The 20,003-nt window shown below is 48.8% G+C and overlaps 1 long non-coding RNA gene across 1 annotated transcript; it reads right to left on the reverse strand.

Moving 5' to 3' along the window:
- Positions 1–96: 96 nt before the first annotated feature.
- On the reverse strand, positions 97–19,837 carry LOC125759596 (uncharacterized). Its single transcript, XR_007417221.1, has 5 exons — positions 19,731–19,837; positions 16,361–16,533; positions 9,799–9,888; positions 8,459–8,576; positions 97–137 (listed from the first exon to the last, which is right to left on the reverse strand). It is a non-coding gene; the product is annotated as an uncharacterized LOC125759596 (long non-coding RNA).
- Positions 19,838–20,003: the final 166 nt, after the last annotated feature.

Consider the following 20,003-nt stretch of genomic DNA (forward strand, 5'->3'; position numbering starts at 1 on the left):
TTACTGTAACCCCTTCCTTCTTAATGCCTTTGACCCTGTGGGTTTGATAAATAAATAAAAAAAATAAAATTACCGAATAAAGCTTACCTTGTTCCTGCCGTTCAGAAATATTAAATGAAGCGTGTGTAAGACTCCTTCTGAAATAATATATTGACGGTCAATATACCTCTATAGCACACCAGGCAGAATAAATGAGCAAGGAGCTACCTTTACAAATGAATGCACAATGTATGCGTAAACTCGATTGTCAGTGTGTGTCTAGGATCAAAGACTGTTACAATTTTTAGTACTCCTTTTCGGTGCATAGGTTGAAGACTTCAGCGAAAGAAGTCGCGGTTCCGTCACAAGAAAAAAGGAAATGAACGCAATAGAAATATTTTGGAATTTGATACAAGATTAGGCTAGTAGCTAAGTCGTTTAGCATCCGACTTGCCGTTACTGAACAAACAAACCAACTGCCGCTGTCACTGTATCACGTACAAAGTATAAGCCGTCTGCTGATCCCTGCCAAAATACAGCGACCGTGGCTGTATTTTGGACGCGGTTCCTGCTGGAGCCTCATGGGCCTTTCGCGCAAAGGCGGATGCCCAGTGCGTTTCTTCTCCGCTCCAGGCGCGATCGTCTGCTGCCTTCGCACGATTTCACTTGGACATAGAATATACGACGCCTGTGGCGGTGATATAGCCCCTAAGAATTGTACGGAAGCTCATGGCAGTGCCGACGCCGACGACGGAAGTACACCCGCAGGGACGATATAATTACTGTCGCAATAATAAGTTGCCTTAGACTGAAATAAAGTTAAAATACATATACTCACCATAGAAATCATACACTCTCATATTTGAGTAATCTTGCACAAATAAGCACTGATAGATCAAATATTGTAGTAATATATATGAAAATAATGTTGAGACAAAAACAAAATTGGGGGACACTTACGCTTCGCCTTTAGGAGTTGAACGCGATAGCGAAATCCGGCCCCTAGTGCGCACTTCAACCCCTAAGCGAATACTTATTAATGTGTGTTGTTACACACATACGCACAGACACACACACACGCGCGTGCTATGTATCTACAGTAATGGTACAAGTTTTCGATCTAAAGCACTTCTCTGTGCTAGAGTCGAGACATATTTCTCACAATGCCTCACAGATGGCAGCACATTATCTAACGTTTGCTGTTTGCTTGATCAACGCCTCCTCTAGAAAGCAGGCGTTGGTTTGATATGTTTTCCGCCAGATGGACATAGTTGTCCATTTTTACAGGTGTTTGAATGTTCGTGTGTGTTTTTAGCGGCGATGTCTGCACTATCCCGGCTTTTTTCGAAGCATGGTGTCGCTCAGAAAACGCAGTTTGATGACCTCGCCAATGCGCATACAAATCGCCGTATGGGCTCATTTTCGTTTTGACACCTGGCGAACAAAATGCGTTAAGGAGACTCCTTCCTACACATGGCATTTATGTAGTGTTTTTGCCCGAAGCAGTTGCAAGTAACATCTTGGCTTTGTGGTAGGACACCTGGCTGCCACGCAAACGGCCTAGGTTCGATCCTCCATTGGACCTTAGATTTTTATTGTTTATTTTACTTGCTTCTTTCTGGATGTTTCGGTCGCGATGGTTCGCTCACCAGCAACGTAGCGATGCCGACACCGACGGCGGCATTTCTGCGAAACGAGCTCTCTAACGCTATCGCGTAATAAAAGACATAATGGAAGCCGCATTTGCTTTCTTCGTTCAGTAGTCTCAGCCGATAATCGCCCGTGTGGGTACACATAGCTTTAATGCGTCCACACGAAAGACATAACAGCAACAACTGAATTGATTGCGGGATCACACACAGTTTATATGTTCTGTCGGGCGAGAGTTTTCTTATCACACTGGCGCTCAGCTTGCAGGCGCAGAGGCGACGCCGCACCGTGCCACCCCCACCCCTCCGCCAAGAGGTACCCTCAGGTTTGAAGAGCATTGGGGACGCGCACCTGGCGTCCCTATCGCGTGATGTAGGGTGCGGGCCGAGGAGTTAAAGGCTCTTGTGGGTGATTCACAGGAGGCGCGCCGGAGTTGGTAGTTTCCTCGGAGAGGATGTATGATGGCTTCAGTCGGCCGATGGAGACACGAACGTCTTTCCCGCTGATATGAAGGGTGAATGTTTCGTCGTCACGGCGGATTACTTTATAGGGTCCGCCGTGTGGGAAATCCAGGCGGTGAAGAAGGCCGAGGCGACGTCTTCTGCGGTAATCCTTTCGAGCGGCAATACTTCGGGCTACCGATGGTGCACCGATCGATGGCTGGCAGTGAGGCAGTACGAAAGGCCGACCGGTGGATGTGGACGGTTGAAACCGTTCCGACGGCAGGGGGAGTGCCCCGAGCGGTGATGTGACGTGCCCCAGGTGGTTTTGGCGCGCTGACATGGAATGCACGCGCGCGCCCAGGTGCGGCAGTCCCATTGCATTGAGGGCCAAACATAGCGCACAGTCATGAGGCGTGTAAAAGCGCGGAGCCGGGGTGACTGAGGTTGTGTACTGGTTGAAAACGCTGCGGCGATGCGGCGAAGGGATAAAGGTCTCACTCGTTCGGTGATATGTCACAGTAGAGAGTGTCCGTCGATCCAGGGACGGCGACTTGTTGAAGTTGAAGAAAGGAACCGTTTTCGAGGAGCTGCTGGAGTTCGGCGTCCGTTTTCTGAGCGTTGGCGGGGGTGTCAGTCTAACGGGTGGGAGCTCGACAGCAGAGACGCGCGAGAGTGCATCGGCGGTCACTTTGTCCTTTTCGCTGATGTGTTGGATGTCGGTGGTAAACTGGCAATAAAGCACAGTTGCTTCTGCTGGGCCGGTGGAAGCTTATTGCGTCGTTGGGAGAAGGCGTAAGTGATAGGTTTATGGTCAGTGTAGATGGTGCAGTGCTAGGCCTCGAGAATATGGCGAAAATGTTGGACCGCTTCGTAGATGGCGAGGAGTTCTGTAGTAGGCTGGCCATGTTGTCTCCGCAGGGGCCGAAGTTTCGTTGGCGATGCCTGTAGACGAGGGCGTTTTAGGAGCTTGCTCGCCAAGCTCGCGCCTTGTGCTCACACGCGTGACCGGCAGCACACACCACGCTTGGCGCAGCTGCGCTCTCTCCGGTGATTTCAAGAATGCTCACTAGATGGCGCAGCCGCTCATGGCGGCACTGAAGTCCCTCTATTTTTCAAAAGTAGCGAAAGGTCTTGATCCAGCCGCCGCGCCCTGCGATAGGTCGGTTGGCGACACGTGACCTTTTCGCATTCGCGCCCCGCCCAAAGGGTCGAGCGGCGGCAGCGCTGTGCCGGCGATAGGTACGGATCACTGTGTTTTCAAGCGTGGAGTGGGGCGATTTTAGCACGTAGATAGTACTTCACGCGCCTCTGTCGCACTGTTGTTGCAAACTAGAAGCGTTTATGTAGCTGAAGTTGAGTGGACGCAGGAATTCCGCCTTTGAATTTAATGTTTGGAGCGTGACGTGCTAGTATGTCGAATCTGTATGCCTTCGGCTGCTTCCCCGCATGGAGGAGAGAAAACAGCTTTTTTTTAACACGAAAGTGTTTTATGCCGGGGTCCACCAAGTGCATGCGTCACGGATATGACGTTGATAAAATGGACGCCAAAGGGCGAGAAAGAAAAAAACAAGAAAAAGATGCCCCGCTGGGAATCGAACCCACGACGTTGCGGCCGCGACGGCAAGCGCCCGACGCCCTACCGACTAAGCCAACTCAGAAGAGCTAGGGACCTTAGGCGGCACACACCACGCTCGGCGCAAGCGCTAGTTAGGTGACTGCTCGAGGGCCACACCTCTCGTTTGGCTCGCTTCCTTCCTCTTCGCCGGGAGCTCACTAAGTGAACACTCTTCGTTGCCGCTCCGCAGCATGAACGGCAGCAGCACGACGGGCTCGCAACACAGCAGCAGCTCGGGAAGATCTCGCCTTGCCAATAACCAGCCAACACATGATGTCACGTTACGCTCTCCGATGCGTATCTTACGGCTGCAAGCGTCCCACCACCATCAGGAGCACCTGTATCGATGTTGCCTTCTCGAACTTTCCATTGCGTCCCATCATCGATGACACCTTGGCAACATACTTTACTGATTATAAGCAATCATCTTTAAAGCTAAACGAGTCCCTGAGCTCATCGAGGGACGCCCTTCTTGTACTTTGTAAAAGAACGTCTCTTGTGTATATGTGATGCATATAATTCAGCCGTAATAAAGCAATCACCTTTAAAGGGAAACCAGTCCGCGAACTCATCGAGGGATGCCCTTCTTGAACTTGGTAAAACAACATCTTTTGTGTATATATAATGTTTATAGTTCATCTAAATGTATATATACTTCATGAAAATGTATATAGTGCATCCATCCTTACATTAATAAACATTGTGGATGTAATGTATGTATAACAACGTTGTCACATCTATATATGATGGTAGAGGAATGTGCACGGAGCATTCGCGGGTTACCCGATCATCTCCGAGCACGCTCCTCTAACATCATTCACATCGTGGAAATGGTGGTGACTTTTTTGGGGCTAGAGGGTTTCTTCGAAAAAAAATGCCAATGGGCGCCAGTTTTGGCCCACGCGCTGCAGTGCGGTGCTAGAGGCATCTGTGAGCACCGACTGCGGTGCTAGAGGCATCTGTGAAAAGGCCCAAGGAAGGCTCTGGCTTAGGATGCGAGAGTAGCGTTGCAGAGGGCGGTTTTATAGTCTTCGAACGCTGGTGTTAAATATATGGTGTCCAAGTGAAAGGATGGTTGCATCGTAGGCCAGCCAACGCGTCATGAAGAGGGGCCTGATATGCGGCCGCATAGGCACGAAACGCCTGTAAAAGTTGAGCATGCCCAGAAAAGGGCGGAAGTCTTACGCTGTGACAGGCCGCCGGTCAGGCAAGGGTGGTAGTCCCTTCTGAAGAAATTTGATGGCGAAGAAACATGACGGCGGGGGCGCCAAGCGTGCTCTTCTGGACGTTTATGAGCAAACCGTGGTCTTCGAGACGTTGAAACAGTTGGCGAAGGTGTTGGCGGCGATCCTTTTCGTAGGGGCAGAAGACCAGGATGTCGCATAGGTAGACGAAACAGAAGTCTACGGTGCGGACGACGACGTCGATGAAGCGTTGGAAGGTTTGTCCCGCATTTCGGAGGCCAAAGCTCATGAAAGAAAATTCGAATAAGCCGAAGGGCGTGATGATCGCGGTCTTCGGTACGTCATCTTGGTTCACAGGAATTTGTGTGTTGGCCATTACCAGGTCGACAGTTGAGAATACTGCGCTGCCGTGTAAGCGGTGGGCAAAATCCTGTATATGACGAACGGGGTACCTTTCTGGGATGGTACCGGCGTTGAGGGGCGCGATAATGTCCACAGTGGCGCCTGCCATTGGTCTTCTTCCGCACCAAATGAAGCGGTGAGGCATAGGGCCCCTCCGAGCGGTGGCGATACTCTTGCGGCGCATCGCTTCAAACTCTGCTTGGGTGATTCGAAGGCGGTCCGGAGTCTGGCGACGGGCGCGGCAAGAGACCGCGGGGCTTGGAGTAGTGCGGATGTAGTGCGCGGTCGAGTGGCGTACCTCTCGGGGGCGCCCGCTAGGTCATGTTAGGTCAAGGAATTCTGCTATGATGGCGTGGTATGGCGACTGATCTTCAACGGCGAAAGCTTTAACGCTGGGTGGTCGTGCGTTGGCCCGGTGCGGATAGGCCTGCTGTGGTGCCAATAAGTTGGTCATGCCGGCCGTCCGGTAAAATATGGTAGTACGCCAGGAATTCGGACCCGATGATTGGCTCTGCGACGTCAGCGATGACGAAATTCCATGGAAATTCATGGAGTAGGTTTTTGAGGGTGATGTTGAGGCGGAGCGCGCCGTATGTCTTATGCTTGAATGGTTCGCAGCACTTAGCTCGAACGACGTGCAAGGACACTTGTCGTGCAGGAAGGCTCGGGGAAGGCAGCAGATGTCAGAACAGTAGTCGATGCGGAACCTTTGCTTACTGACTTGGTCGGTGACAAAGATGCGATGGCCTCTAAGTTGGCAGCTCGCGGCCGTCTCTACAGGCTGCTATTGAAGTTTCCCTGAAATCCAACTGAGCAGGGTGATTAGCATTTCCGGGCTCTGTCACCGAAGCGACGATGTTAGTAGCAGCGTCCGCCGTCGTTTTCTTGCGATGAGTCGGTATTTCGTCCTCGGCTTTGGGGGCGTTTTCTGGGACGCAACTTCGTGCGTTGATCCAGATGCCTTTGAATAGTATCCACCTCACGGGCGATTTTGTCGATACGGCTAGCGAGCTCGGGGGTGGGCTGTGGGGTGCCGGCGGCGTGGACGAAAAGTGGCGGTGGTGGAGAGGCTTCGGCGACTCGGTTGGCGATTTCGACGAGCTGGTCCAGCGGCAGGTTCGGCTGAACCTGGATGATGGCCTGAGTGTGAGAGGGTAAACGGTAAAGCCACAATATTCGGAGGAGGGAGTGGTCAACAGGCGTGCTGCCTGCGAGGGGTCACATAAAGCGCATGAGCTGTGATGGCTTGCGGTCACCGAGCGCTTCGTGCTGAAGGAGTTCACGCACTTCCTCGTCTTCTGAAGGCGAAAGCCGCTGAATTAGTTCCTTCTTCAGGTGCAGGTAGCAGTCGTCAGCTGGAGGAATCGCGAGTACGTCAAGGAGCTCCGTTGCGTAGCGAAAGTCTAGGTGGGCGACATCGTAGTCGTAGCGCGCCCGGTCCTGAGTGATACGTGCCAGGGAAAACTGCAACTCGACTTGAGTGAACCACACCTCTGGTGACTCCGCCCAAATGTCTGAGAGCTTGACGGCGACGCGACAGACGTCTGTGTTGGCGGTGGGCGCTGGAGTGGTGGCGCCCTCTGGAGCAGAGCTTTCGGGGCGTGGACCGAACGCGGCTATGCAGAATTCTCAGATTAGTGTGGTTCAATTTTGGTGTGTTGCTGCTGTTCGTGGAGTTGCTGCTCTTGGTTCTTGATTACCTGTTTTTGGGCCTGAAGTTGCTCTTGAAAACGTTGTACTTGTTGGCGAAGAGCGGCCTGGGCTTCCTGGTCTTCCATGGCGGTGCGATAACTTCGTTTTCCGGGTCACAGGATATTGGTACACATAGCTCTATTGCATACACACGAAAGACTAAAACCCTTGTTACACAGACAGCCTAAACCTCGGTTATTGTAACCGCGGTTTCGCGTAATCACGGTGCGCTTATGTTACACGGTATGCGAAACCGCGGTTATGCCGCTAACCGCGGTTGTACCAAACCGAGCTTGGCGACCTCGGTTTGGCAGTTAACCGAGAAAATGGCGGCCTCCATGGAGGACGCGTGCCCGCCGGCAAGCGTTCGTGAAAAACGAACTGGCCTGCACGAACCACGGAAAGCATGATTAGGCTTTGGGAAAACAATTTGCGTCATCTCTGGAGCACCTCAAGGAATGCGAAAGTGGACGCGGCAAGAACAGCCGAGTTGAACGCCGGACTGCCGCCAGAGGCAGAGCCATTCACGCCAAAGGAAGTCATCTTTAACCGAGAACGCTTGTGCGCCGTGTAACATCGGCGAACTGTGGTTGGCTCTAACCATGGTTCAACGCGGTTAGCCGTGGTTGGTCCTAACTGCGGTTAACTTGCCTGTGTAACAAGGGTATTACATGGTATGCGAAACCGCGGTTATGCCGCTAACCGCAGTTCTATGAAACCGAGCTTGGCGACCTCGGTTTGGCAGTTAACCGAGAAAATGGCGGCTTCCATTGAGGACGTGTGCACTCCGCGAGCGTTCGTGAAAAACGAACGAATTGTCCTGCACGAACCAGGGAAAGCCTGATTAGGCTTTGGGAAAACAATTTGTGTCATCTACGGAGCACCTCAAGGAATGCGAAAGTGGACGCGGCAATAATGCCGCCACACGCAGAGCCATTCACGCCAAAGCAAGTCCGCTTTAACCGAGGACGCTTGTGCGCCGTGTAACATCGGCGAACCGTGGTTGGCGCTAACCGTGGTTCAACGCGGTTAACCGTGGCTGGTGGTAACTGCGGTTAACGTGCCTGTGTAACAAGGGTATAACAGCAAAAACTGAACCGATTGGGGGAGCACACACAGTTTATAGCTTCTGTTGGGCGAGAGTGTTTTTATCGCACTGGCGCTCGGTTTAGTAGTGTCGACGCTGCGCGCAGGCGCAGAAACGGCGCCGCACTGGGCCAGCACACCTATATTCGCCTGCGCTTGGGGAACAAGGCCTGGGTACCTTCGATTTCTTCAAACGAACGAAGTAACATTTTTGCGATAGCTATTACCGAGCCGTCTCTCCTGTTGCTCATAACAGGCTTTTAAAAACATCAGTTTACATAGTATAGCTTTTACGTCTTCCTTATTTACCTTCTCATCAAATAATTTTTTTTCTGGCTATGTTAACCCATTTGTCACACCCACGATATTAAATACTCTTTCACACCGTTGTAAAATTATTTTCTCACCATTTCCACCTTCTGTGTCGAGAGGAATTTCATAAAGAACATGCGCAATTCTTCCACTCCCTGTTCTCACGCTGACCATTGATGGTTTTATTCTCAATTGTGGCCGTAAAACGCCCTCCTGAAAAGTTAGGTTAATACAGAGCAGGCTTTTTAGTGACCACCACACTCACTTTAAAAAGTTAGACATATAGGAGCCTCATCCAGATTTGTGCCTGTGTTTGTTTCTTCCACCGACCTCATGAAAGGGCTCTTACACATTCGCTCCTTTGCAGCTGTGTCTAAACACCAGTGGTTTATCAAGGAACATTCCCAAAAGTATGTAACTTACAAACTTGATTTGATGCGATGTTAGTGTTCAAGCCTATACAAGTTTTTGGCCGCCCTCCTTAGCAGAGGCGAGAAATGCAAAATTTTACGGCGTGCGTGCAAAGACTACACTGGTTTCCTTACTAATAATACTAATAAAACAGGTATCGGCAAGTGTAACTAGAAAGGCGCTGAAGTGCTACAGTAACCGTATGATATTCGGGGTTTTACGTGCCAAAAGCACGATATGATTATGAGGTGCGCCGTAATACAGGGCTCCTGAAATTTGGACCATATGGTGTTCTTGAACGTGCACTGCCATTGTACAGTACGCGGGCCTCTAGCATTTCGTCTCCATCGAAACGCGACCGCCACGTTTGCTGGTCGAAACCGCCACCGAGCACCGTCACCATTGTTCCACCGAAGTGTACGGGCGCTTAAGTGTTGCGGTCGTTGCCTCGCGAGAAGTAGAACGAAAATATCTACAGAAAATGTGCCACTGCATTTGTGCTTTTGTTCTGTTCGGTTCTAACTGGCTTCCTGTAGAGTGACTGAAGTGTGGATCAACACGGCTCCTCTATTTCTGTAAGTCTCCAACCATCTGGTTGCAAACTTACGTTGTTATTATATTATTATTATTATTATTATTATTATTATTATTATTATTATTATTATTATTATTATTATTATTAATATTATAAGACATGGCAGTTTTGCAAGATCGCCCATTGTGGCCACTGTGTCGTCTAGGCACTGCGGTTATTTTTCTATACATTGACATGCGCCAACAGAAATGCTCCATCTGGCCAGTTCCCACTGCAAATTCATAAGTATGTTCGACCAGATGCACCGTTTAACTCCATTCTACGCGATGAAACTGTCCAATTTTAACACTTTATGTAATAACGAAAAGCTAGGGTGCATCAAGACGAGCAGTAAAACAATACCGTACACAAGGCAAAGAGTAAACACGTACTACTAGAACAGGAATAAACCCGTAGCGATATACAGCAGTAACAATGAAAATGACTCACGACTTGTAGTCCGTTTTCTTGCGATACCATCACAGAGGAGAAATAACGAGTGTCGTGGTAAAGGTCCTTTTCTAACATTCCTCCGTCCAACTTGAAAATAAGAAGGGAAGTCTTAGCAAAACCTTTTTAAGAGCAGAAGCCTTCGAGATGCTATGTTTCGCATAACTGTCAAACATGAATATATCCGCTCTTGATAATTACAGCAATGCACCATTTTCTTCGCACACCTGTTTCATCGCTTATGGTTTGCGTAACCGTCGTTAACGCACCGATTTAGTTGACTCTCTTGTTCTAAATTGCGGCGCTTATGAAATATCGACGGTTTCAACTAAGAACAACGAACACGTGGCCACTAGACTCAAATGCAAACACCGCGTGCCCGCAGACGGAAGGATGGATGTTTTGCCGAGTGGGTGAGAGGAGCACACGATAGTGCTCAGAGCCGTAGCGTATAACTGAAAATAGAGGCGCAGCCAGCATAATGAAAGCTTTTATTTTCGCGAAATACCAACAATAAACAGAGCTTAATAAACTGTCAAGGGTTAGATGATGTCGAATCCAAACTGTTATAAACCAGTGTACGAAAGAAAGCACACCGCAGCAGCGCTGAACTTCAGCACTGTGGCGGTGTCCATCCTTTCTTGTCTGTGCTGTTTTTTTTTTTCATGATGTTTCAACAAGAAGCCAAAGCTTTCAATAACTTAACTGGGATCATAAATTGGTATATTTTAATGGTTGCGCGATAATGCTGGGCGCATGTCTGTAAATGTTTCTTGGTGGATAATGACTGTCATTCCTCTACTTGTTTTCCTAGGACAAGGGCACTGCGTGATGTAGCGAATTAAGAGGGCCTTTATATAAAGGCAGAATTTTTCGCCTCGGCCTCTTCCACTTTAATCCAACACAGCAAAATGGGGCAGCTGCGCACATGTGCTGGGAAGGCTGAAGAAAGAGCGGAACTGGTGGCGTTCCCCTCCTCCTTTCTCTATCCACTTCCTCATCATCGCCTCCCTTTCTCGCCACTTGTTATACTACACTGTGTATGGCTAGACTGTGTTCGATCCTTTCCAGTCTTTTTTGCCCTTCTGCTCACCCTCCCATCACTGCCCTTCCCCCACACTTCTATTTCCCATGCCTCGATATACTATACTATACGTCCCTATGCTACGCTTCCGCTGCCTTTTTCTTACTATCTGTTTTTTTCGCTCACTCTCTCTTTCTTACTTGTTGTTTGATTCTCTCTCTTTCTTGCACTTCCTGCCATGTTCTCTGTTTTTTCTATCTCTTTCTTGTCTTTCTCACCTTTCCTTTCTTCTTTTTTTGTATTTTTCTTTCTATCTGTTCATCTCTCTCTTCTTTCTCTCTCTGTGTACTGGTTCTCTCGCCTAACCGAGTTATTGCATTCCACGCCGAAAAAAACGCCAGGCCTGCGCTGAAACCGCAGCACAGTCACAGCGAAAGCTGGAAGAGCGGCGTTTCTAGATCCCGTTTTAAGCTTTCCTGGGGCCACAATACAAGTACACTAGAGAGGTACCCACTACGCCATAAATCACAATTTTTGTGAAGTTGGGAAGCACCTACTAAGCCATTATTTGTCATTCTGTGGAGAAGTGAGACACCAGCTACACGTCTGTAAGGCATTATGTGTACTTTGTTGAAGCGACGACTGATGCCGATGAAGAATTATGGCTCAGCCTTTTGTAATGAGTTGGAAGCTTTAAACGGCCCACCAGTTATGTAATTTGCATTGGGTGACGCCCGGTCGCTACTTCCCTCTCCCGTCATGCTCTATAACATACATTGACGTGGGAGAGACACGGGGGGGGGCGAAGAACTTTACTGAGACCCCGAGGAAATGGATCATGCGCTTATGGGCTTCCTTGGCAACCAATACAGGTGCACTTGCGAGGAACCCACTACGCTATAAACCATTGTAATTTTTGAGAAGTAGGGAAGCAGGCACTGTGCCATTTTTCGTCATTGTACGGAGAGCTGTGGTACCTGCTAAACGCATGTAAGGCATTATGCGCACTTTGTTGATGCTGTGCCTGATGACGATGAAGAATTATGACAGAGCCCTTTGCAATGGGTTGGAAGCATTCAACAACCTACTCGTTGCGCAATTCGCATTGTGTGACGCCTGGTTACAAAATTCGCGTTGTGCGACGCTTGGTGCTTATTTTACTCTTCTACCACGATATATTCCATATGCTAATGTGGTTCCTTCCCGACATGAAGCCTGTACAGGACCTTTCCGCAAAACAGTTTCAAGCACCGGCACGGCTCAGAGGTTGAATACTGGGCTCCCACGCAGAGGACCCAGGTTCGAACCTCGTTCCATCCTGGAATTTTTTTCTTATTTCGAGCGATACTGGTTACGGACAACGGCGGCGGCGGCGGACAACTACGGCGCCAAAAACGGCCGGTGAAATGATCTCATAACAGCTTTCGCTGTAAAAATAGGCGCAACCTCACGCTCACTTTCCTATCCCACTTCCTTGTCGTGCTATACCACAGAAGGCTATGCTATGCTCCGCGAGCGTGCCTGGATATCCAAGCAGCTAAGACGCTCGCGCTCGGAGCGTGGATATGAGGGTTGGAATCCCGCCTCGCAAAGAAATTATTTTCGCCAAGAATCTCTTTACTTCTCTTACTTTCTATATCTTCCTTCATTTCGCTCTCTCTCTCTCTCTGCGGAATGGTAGACGCCTGTGTACTGCCGGCGTCAGAGCGCGTTAAACACCAGATGGTCAAAACTTTCCGAGCTCTCCACTACGTCATCCCTCATTATCCTATCGTAGTTTCGGGGCATAATTCCCCCATAATATTGTTATTCTCTCTCTCTTTCTTTCTCTTTCTTGTATTCGTTCTCTCGCCCATGAGGGCTATTGCATTCCACGCCAAACATATCGGCGCACGTGTTCTGGGAGCGAAGCGTAAGATGAAGAGGACGAAGAAATCTCTTGCCGGTCATGATGATAATTTCTGTTCGCGACGAACTGGGATTCTCCGAGCTTACGCAGCTTCGCTGGTAAAATTGTTGTGGTTCTATACATCTGTTGCTTAGTGTTTCCGCTTGAACACAGGGCTTTACAGGATCCACTAAGCAAGCCGCACAATAATGTCGAATAGTCTATAAAGACATGTTTCTGGGAACGTAAACTACCCATCATCTCCCCCTACGGGCAACCATGGTGGGATGCGAAAGCATCGCGGGGTTGCGCATCGAGTTTCCGTTCTCTTATGGGACTTATGAGACGGTGTTCGTCGAGGCGATGAATTACCGCTTGCCGACGCTGGCGTTTACGTTCGGCTTCCCGAGCCTTCCTCTGCTCCGCGGCGGTGGCGCTGCCGCTAAAATTAGCGCCTACGTTGACGTTGCTCATGGCGTTTCGCGCACCGTTGCACAGAGAGAGAATAGACAGATTTAGTTGGGCGTCCGCAACAACGTACGGACGCAGCCTGCCAGCCATTTCCTATGGCAGGCTGCGTCCGTACGTTGTTGCGGACGCTCAACTATATCGGTCCAATGACGGAAGCACAGCGAACGCGCGCTTTCGCAGCCTCGCAACTTCGAGATTCGCTTGCCGGCGTTGCCGTTTACTTTCAGCTTCGCGAGCGTCCATAGCGCCGTTGCGAAGGAGAGCGCAACGATTGCCGGCGTTGCCGCTTATGTTGAGCTTTGTGAGCATCCATGGCGCTGTTGCGAAGGAGAAGTGCAACTAGAGCGAGCGCGCGCCACATTATATACGAGCGCACAGCTGTGGCGGATAGAGAGAAACGGGAGAGGACAAACGAAGCGGAGGCAGCGCTCACGTTACCCCCCTTCACCTATTCGCACTAACGCGAGGAGGAGGAAGGGAGAGTTGGCGCTTGCGCAGTATGGGTGCAGACGCCGCAGAACGGACACTGCCCCGAGCATAAGATGCTTTCATATCTAAAACACGTCAGTGTTCAATTTGCAGCGTAATAATTCTGTCTGTTCAAACAAGCGACACCGTATTGAGTTGGGAGCAGTACTTTCTTATCTTCTCCGTCCGAAAGACGATGCTGGTTGGCAAGTGTGTGACCTTTGCATTTGTCCTTTGCAAACTTATCGTACGCGCGTCAACAAGCGTTCCAGATGCGTCAGGAAGGTGAGATGCTACATAAGGCGACTGCGGCCGCACACTGACGGTGTTGACATTTTTTTGAGACTTCTAGTAACGATGAATCTGCAACTTGCTTTAAAGTTCTACCAGTTCTGTTTAATTGTAGATTCCTCAGTGCCTAGCAGCTGCACTGAAAACACGTTTCTTTGGGCTCAGCTGAGCTCAGCTTCGCGTTGGGGCAAAGCCCTTTGTGTTTGAAGTTCTGGCTTTCTGTAGTCATATCAGTGTAACATTCCTTACACATTGCCAAAGAAACTGCCAGCGCTAGAGCGCTACGCGCATCACTCTGTGCATTTACAGGCGTCGCGAACCAAGCGAAATGCCTACAGCGCCGTTACGACAAGCGAAACAAGCGTCAGTGCACGTGCCAGCCCTGCATGTGCACGTGCCCTGACCGAGGGTCCAGCGAACGTGACACAATAAAAAAAGCGAGGTTAGAGGCCAGTGGCTCGTGATATCGAGACTTCGCGTTTGCTCTCTTTCGTCCTCGTTCGCTCTATCTGTTACGCCGAGGCCAACTGCGGCGCTGCTCAACGCAGGAACGGCCGCCTCAGATCTGCGCTCTAAAGCCCCAACCGCATGCACGCGATTTTCGAGCGACGGCGACGAGCGACAGCGACAAACGGGCTGCGTCGCGACGGGAGCACCCACATGTTCGCGACGAAGTGTCGTGGTTGCTAGATTTAAAACTATTGCGTGCACGCAGGTAAATTGCAAAAAATAAGTACAGAGTAGATGAATGGCAGCATGTCAAATTTATTATTGACTTGTGTGAGATAAGGAAGTCGCGGCAGCATTACGGGATTTTCTTTTTTTTTGCAATGTTTTGTTTAACTGCGACAGTAGTATCTGCTGTGACCTCGAGTGGGCGCACGGAAGCGCACGCTATCTATCTACTACGCATCTACGACGTCTACGACGCTACGACGCACATTAAACTGACATTGCAGCAAGCTACCATCATTGCAGCAAGCTACCACCGAAACATCGAAACGAGCCGTCGATCAAAATTAACGACAAAATACGGCCGCTGCCTCGCTCTCCACGTGAGATGGGGTTGCAAAGAAGGTAGGCTATAACTTGCAATCATTGAAGTACGCGCCGATTGGAAGCATCAAGAGCTAATTGCAACCGAAGCGAGGATCGGTGATGCTGCCATGTTGCCGGAAATCGTCACGCTCACTTCCGGGCGACAAGCGATTTTTTCTTGTTTTCCAGAAAGCTGCGACGCGACAAGCGACGGCGATGGATGGCCCTCCGCGACAGCAAATCATGTCGCTCGTCGCTGTCGCTCGTCGCTGTCGCCCGAAAATCGCGTGCATGCGGTTGGGGCTTAAAACGCCAGGCCTCCGTGGAACGCGCAGCCCAGTCCGAGCCAAGGATGGAAGAGTGGCCTTTCCAGACTCGTTCTAAACACTTTTACGGCAACTAATACAAGTACACATGCAAGGTATCCACTAGACCATAAATCATCATTTTTTTTGAAGTAGTGTAGCTCCATTTACCCCAGTATTCGTAGCTCTGCAGACAAGCGAGGTAACCGCTGCACACCTGTAAGTTATTTTGTGTACTTTATTGATGCTGCAAGTGGCCGATGATGATAAATTATGGCTGAGCATTTTGCAGTGCGTCAGAAGCTTTCAACCACACACTCGCTGCGCAATTACGAATCTGTGATGCCCGATTGTCATTTTAGCCTTCAGTCACGCTATATTACATAGGTTCACGCGATTCCTTGCCCGACGTGACACCTGTATAGGGTCTATTTTGCATTTGAGTATCAAGCACCAGCGTGGCTCTGCAAAATACTCGAGGGCCACGCACAGTGCCCGTGTTCATTAAAAGCGAGTGAATGCGAGCCAGTTGGTAAGAATGTATAGTTAAAAACAGCGCGAAGAAGACGCGGACAAGAAAGATCACAGGCCTAGCGCTGCCCATTTGATACTGGGTATTTTTTTCTCATTTTACTTTTTCATGTGTATCAGTCACATCACCGATGGCGACGGCGACGCTGCAGTGATGACACAGCAACGCCACAGCAAAAACTTAATGTAGGTTATAAAAAAATAGAAATGGGAATAATATACGTCAAGTAGCAGCACCGCTTTAGCCAAGCGATGAATGGACTCCCTAAAATGTCCCAAGTGCCAGGCGATGGAACTATAAATGGAATTGCTCAGCGAACAATCGCATGCATTGCATTACAGAAATGCAACTGCTGTTCTTTGACACATGCACTACCTTGACCATGCTATATACAGCTAGTATAAGGAAGCTGTTTTTATTTCCTAATAATGCATCTGTCACAGTGCATGAGTTCAGAGTCACGACAGCTGCTGAAGTTGCTGTGCTTTTTTTTGCAGTCTCTGCGTCCCTGACAACCAGTACTTGTGTGGGATATTCATACTTACATAGGTATGTTGCATTAAACGTCCGTCGTACGTCCTCAAAAGAAACTCTTTGGCTAGAACTGTGCTCTTCTCCAAATTCAAGGTTAAGTCTTCTGTGATTTTTAGCACTTTTGATGCGCTATCATCCCGACCTTCTATAAGCTCGGGAAAAACTATTTTCTCGGGATGAGAAGCTGAAAGAAATACATTCGCAGTATTTGCCTATGAGCGTGCACAATGCTGTAACACATCTGTGCTGGATAATTTTCAAAGGTGTGTAAATATATGTAAAAGTAGAATATGCAATATTATCCCCATTATCGTTAGAATACTACGCTTGCATACACTGATTACCCCACATACGCTAGTGATGTGTTAAAACAATCAGAGATTCCAGAAAGGAATACCTTATAGAATACGCTGACCCAATTTTACCGCCAGAATTCTGTTGGTCTTCATGTTACGCAAATAACGTATTAAGCTTATCACTTACGGTTGAATGTATTTAATGTATATGGGTTAAGCGGTTTGAAAGCCATTACTTTTGTAAATTTCATGCACAATAATTCATATCCATAAGAGCGACTGTTGGAGTTTCACGTCCAAAACGTACGATAATGTTGTAGGAGATGCTGTAGTGGAGGGCTCAGAAAAGTTTCACTCCCTGGGGTTCTTTAAAGTGCACCTATACGTACGCGGACATCAAGCGCTTTCGCCTCTACCGAAGTGTAGTCGGCGTGGCCGCGATTCCATCCCGCGACGTTTGGGTCAGAAGTCAAGCACCCTAGCCACAAGGCTACCGTAGCGCGTGATAATTCATATCGACGCAATTAAACACTGGCGCTGTTTAACCTTGGAGTAGCGCCGTTGGCGTCCGCGTAAATCTAGGACGATATACGCCACAGAAAGCGGGTGTGTGCAACCAGGTCCTATCGTAGCATTGCCATGCGTAGTATAGTACAGCAAGGAGGTGGTAAAGGGAAGTGAGGGTCAGGATAAGGGATGCGAAGCTGAGGAGGAAGGAAAGGAGGTGAGGACAGTGTAAAGCCTAGCATAGACTTGTGCCGCATATTTTGCAAGGGGATGCGAAAGGAAAGTGAAGGTGAGCAGGACTGATGTCAGGATGAGGAGGAGAGGAAGGAGGTGAGAGGGTGTAACTCATGGTATAACAATGTACAGTGTAGTATAGTAAGGGGTGGGAAATAGAAGGAAGGGTGGCGGAAATGGTGTGAGGGTTTGAAGGAGGGAAAGAACGAGAGAGATAACATAGAAACCGATACAGGAAGATTAGAAAGACATAAAAGAAGAAAGATGACAGAGAGCAGAAATAGGACGAAGAAAGAGCTTGATCTGCGTTCGCCAGGTGGTAGCGCTTGTTTGCCAGCTGCGCTGTTTACTCAAGTTTCACAAGAGAGGAAATGGTTTCAATGTTTTGCAACGAAATATACAGGCTATGCCCGTAATGCTGCTAAGATTTGAGCAATTGAAGAGGTGTTCTTATTGCCGAAGACGCGCGCATTACAATGTTTTTAAAAGGTGACTGAAGTTTGACAATTGCACAGCTTGTGAAATAGCGTTTTTGTTCTTCTTAGTGCTGGTTAACCGTAGAACAGTGCAGCCCGTGCCAAGTTACCATAGCGACATATGTTACCAGAGGTATAACCGACCCCGACGAATCAACTTACGAGGTGGCGTAATTGTTATCAGTGGTAACGCTGACCTAATGCTAAGCTTTAACAGTCGTTCGCGACTGCTTGATATCCCGAGCACTAAACATGCTCGGTGAATAATAAATAGCTTACCGTATATTTCAGAATGCATGTTATAGAAGCTGACATTTAAGCCAATTAAAAAGAGGGAGCAGTCCCCGTGGGTGTCCATCGTAGACGTTGCGTTCAATTTTTCATATCACATAGCACTGAAGTTATTCGGTGTGTTGGCGCACGTGCTTTTTCGCCATTTGAGCAGCTTTCCTCAGAAAGCGACAGCTTTACGATTCGGTGCTAAACGCAGACTGGTAAATCGGTAAGCGGTATCCATGGGCGCTATATGCGAGACCGAGCTTTAGTAAAGAAATACTAGCCTGACCTGTCCAAGCACTTCTATTATTAGCGAAGTTTATGCCGGGTCGCTTCAGGTACGTGCCAGCCCTAACGGAGGGTTCAAGGAGCAAATATAAGTATTGAAATAAAGTAAAGGATTGTCCTAGAGCAGAAGCAGCGTAAATCACGTTAGTTCACATTAAAGCACACTAGTTCACACAAAGTAAGCCCCAATGAATTGATGTCATTCTGTGTAAACGCGTTACAGGCACCAAAACAGCGATATGATTATGAGGCACGATGCAGGGGAGACGCCGGTTGAACTTGGATCACCTGAAGTTCTTTCATGGATGCTCCTATGTCTACGCACACCGGTGTCCTTGCATTTTTCCTTCTATTGGTGTAGCCGCACTGGCCGTAACTCGAACCCGCGTCTAATGCCTTCTCTATCACAAACCAGAGGGCGAGGACTTTCTAAAGATTTAGCATCGCATGATTCCGTTTTCTACCCATAACTAACGTTTTAGTGAATGTGTGTTAAAGCTATACACTAGGATATGCCTTCTCCCTTGCCGTGAGTTCAAATCACCCTGTATCCTAACTCATTGAGTCCTTTAGGGGTCAAGCTCATTAGAGTCTCGACGTTTCGGCGGTGCATCGTCGTGTGCTGTCGCAGCGTGCATCGTCGTGACCCATTTGCTTGCATGCATCGTAGTGTCCATTTGCTTGAGCTCAAAAGAGGGCGCCAGCGCCTCAGCGCTCGCAGTGTGGCGAGCGAAAGAGAACGGCGCGCGTTGACTATGGTAACGCTCTTTCTGCGACGAACGCTAACTACCAGCTCGCGAGGAACGAGAACGCGCCCTCGCTCGCCAGATACAACGCCGGCGCACGCAGCCTCTGCTAGCGACTTTCTTGAAAAACCGACTGCTCGCACTGCACCACGGTTCACCGGCCACGCCGTATATATAGGCACTGGATCTTGACCTGCGATGTAGTGTCGCTGGGAGATTTCACAGCGTGCACGTTAACAAAAAGCGGACTGCGAGTCTCTGTGTCCAATCTTTTTTTTTTCTCTCTCTCATTGCCCATTAGCAGTGATTTTGCTGCGGGAAGTACCGGCGCCCACTGCATGCTTCTCCCCTACATAGGTTTCACGTTAGTGGAGCTGAAACAACCTTCCCTAAATGCTTCGCCCCTCCTACATTTTTTTTATTTAGTAAACCAACAGCTGGAGATAGGCTAATCCATCATTTCGTATCCGTTGCAAGCGGAGTTTTTTTTAAATATAGAGCAAGGAATATTCTCAAGAACTAAACCTTGATTTCCTAGGAGGGTGTGAGTGTACTTACTTGGTGCACATTTTGAACCGTATAATAACTCGAAAATAATGAATATTAATGATGATTGAGCACTCATTACTAGAACTAAATGAATTTCTTGTGTCCGAAATCAAGCGGCGTTTGCAAACTGAATCGAATTCAAATAAATATTCAAACTTATAGGACACCGTCCTTTATCCATCGCATAGGCAAAAGTTCGATGACGTCGGCCACTTTGCAATGGTTTGCCACTCTGGGTTATTAGTATAAGCTTTGTCTTAACGCCTGCTAAAACCTGTTACG

Source organism: Rhipicephalus sanguineus, chromosome 8, assembly GCF_013339695.2.
Source record: "Rhipicephalus sanguineus isolate Rsan-2018 chromosome 8, BIME_Rsan_1.4, whole genome shotgun sequence".
Lineage (NCBI taxonomy): Eukaryota > Metazoa > Arthropoda > Arachnida > Ixodida > Ixodidae > Rhipicephalus > Rhipicephalus sanguineus.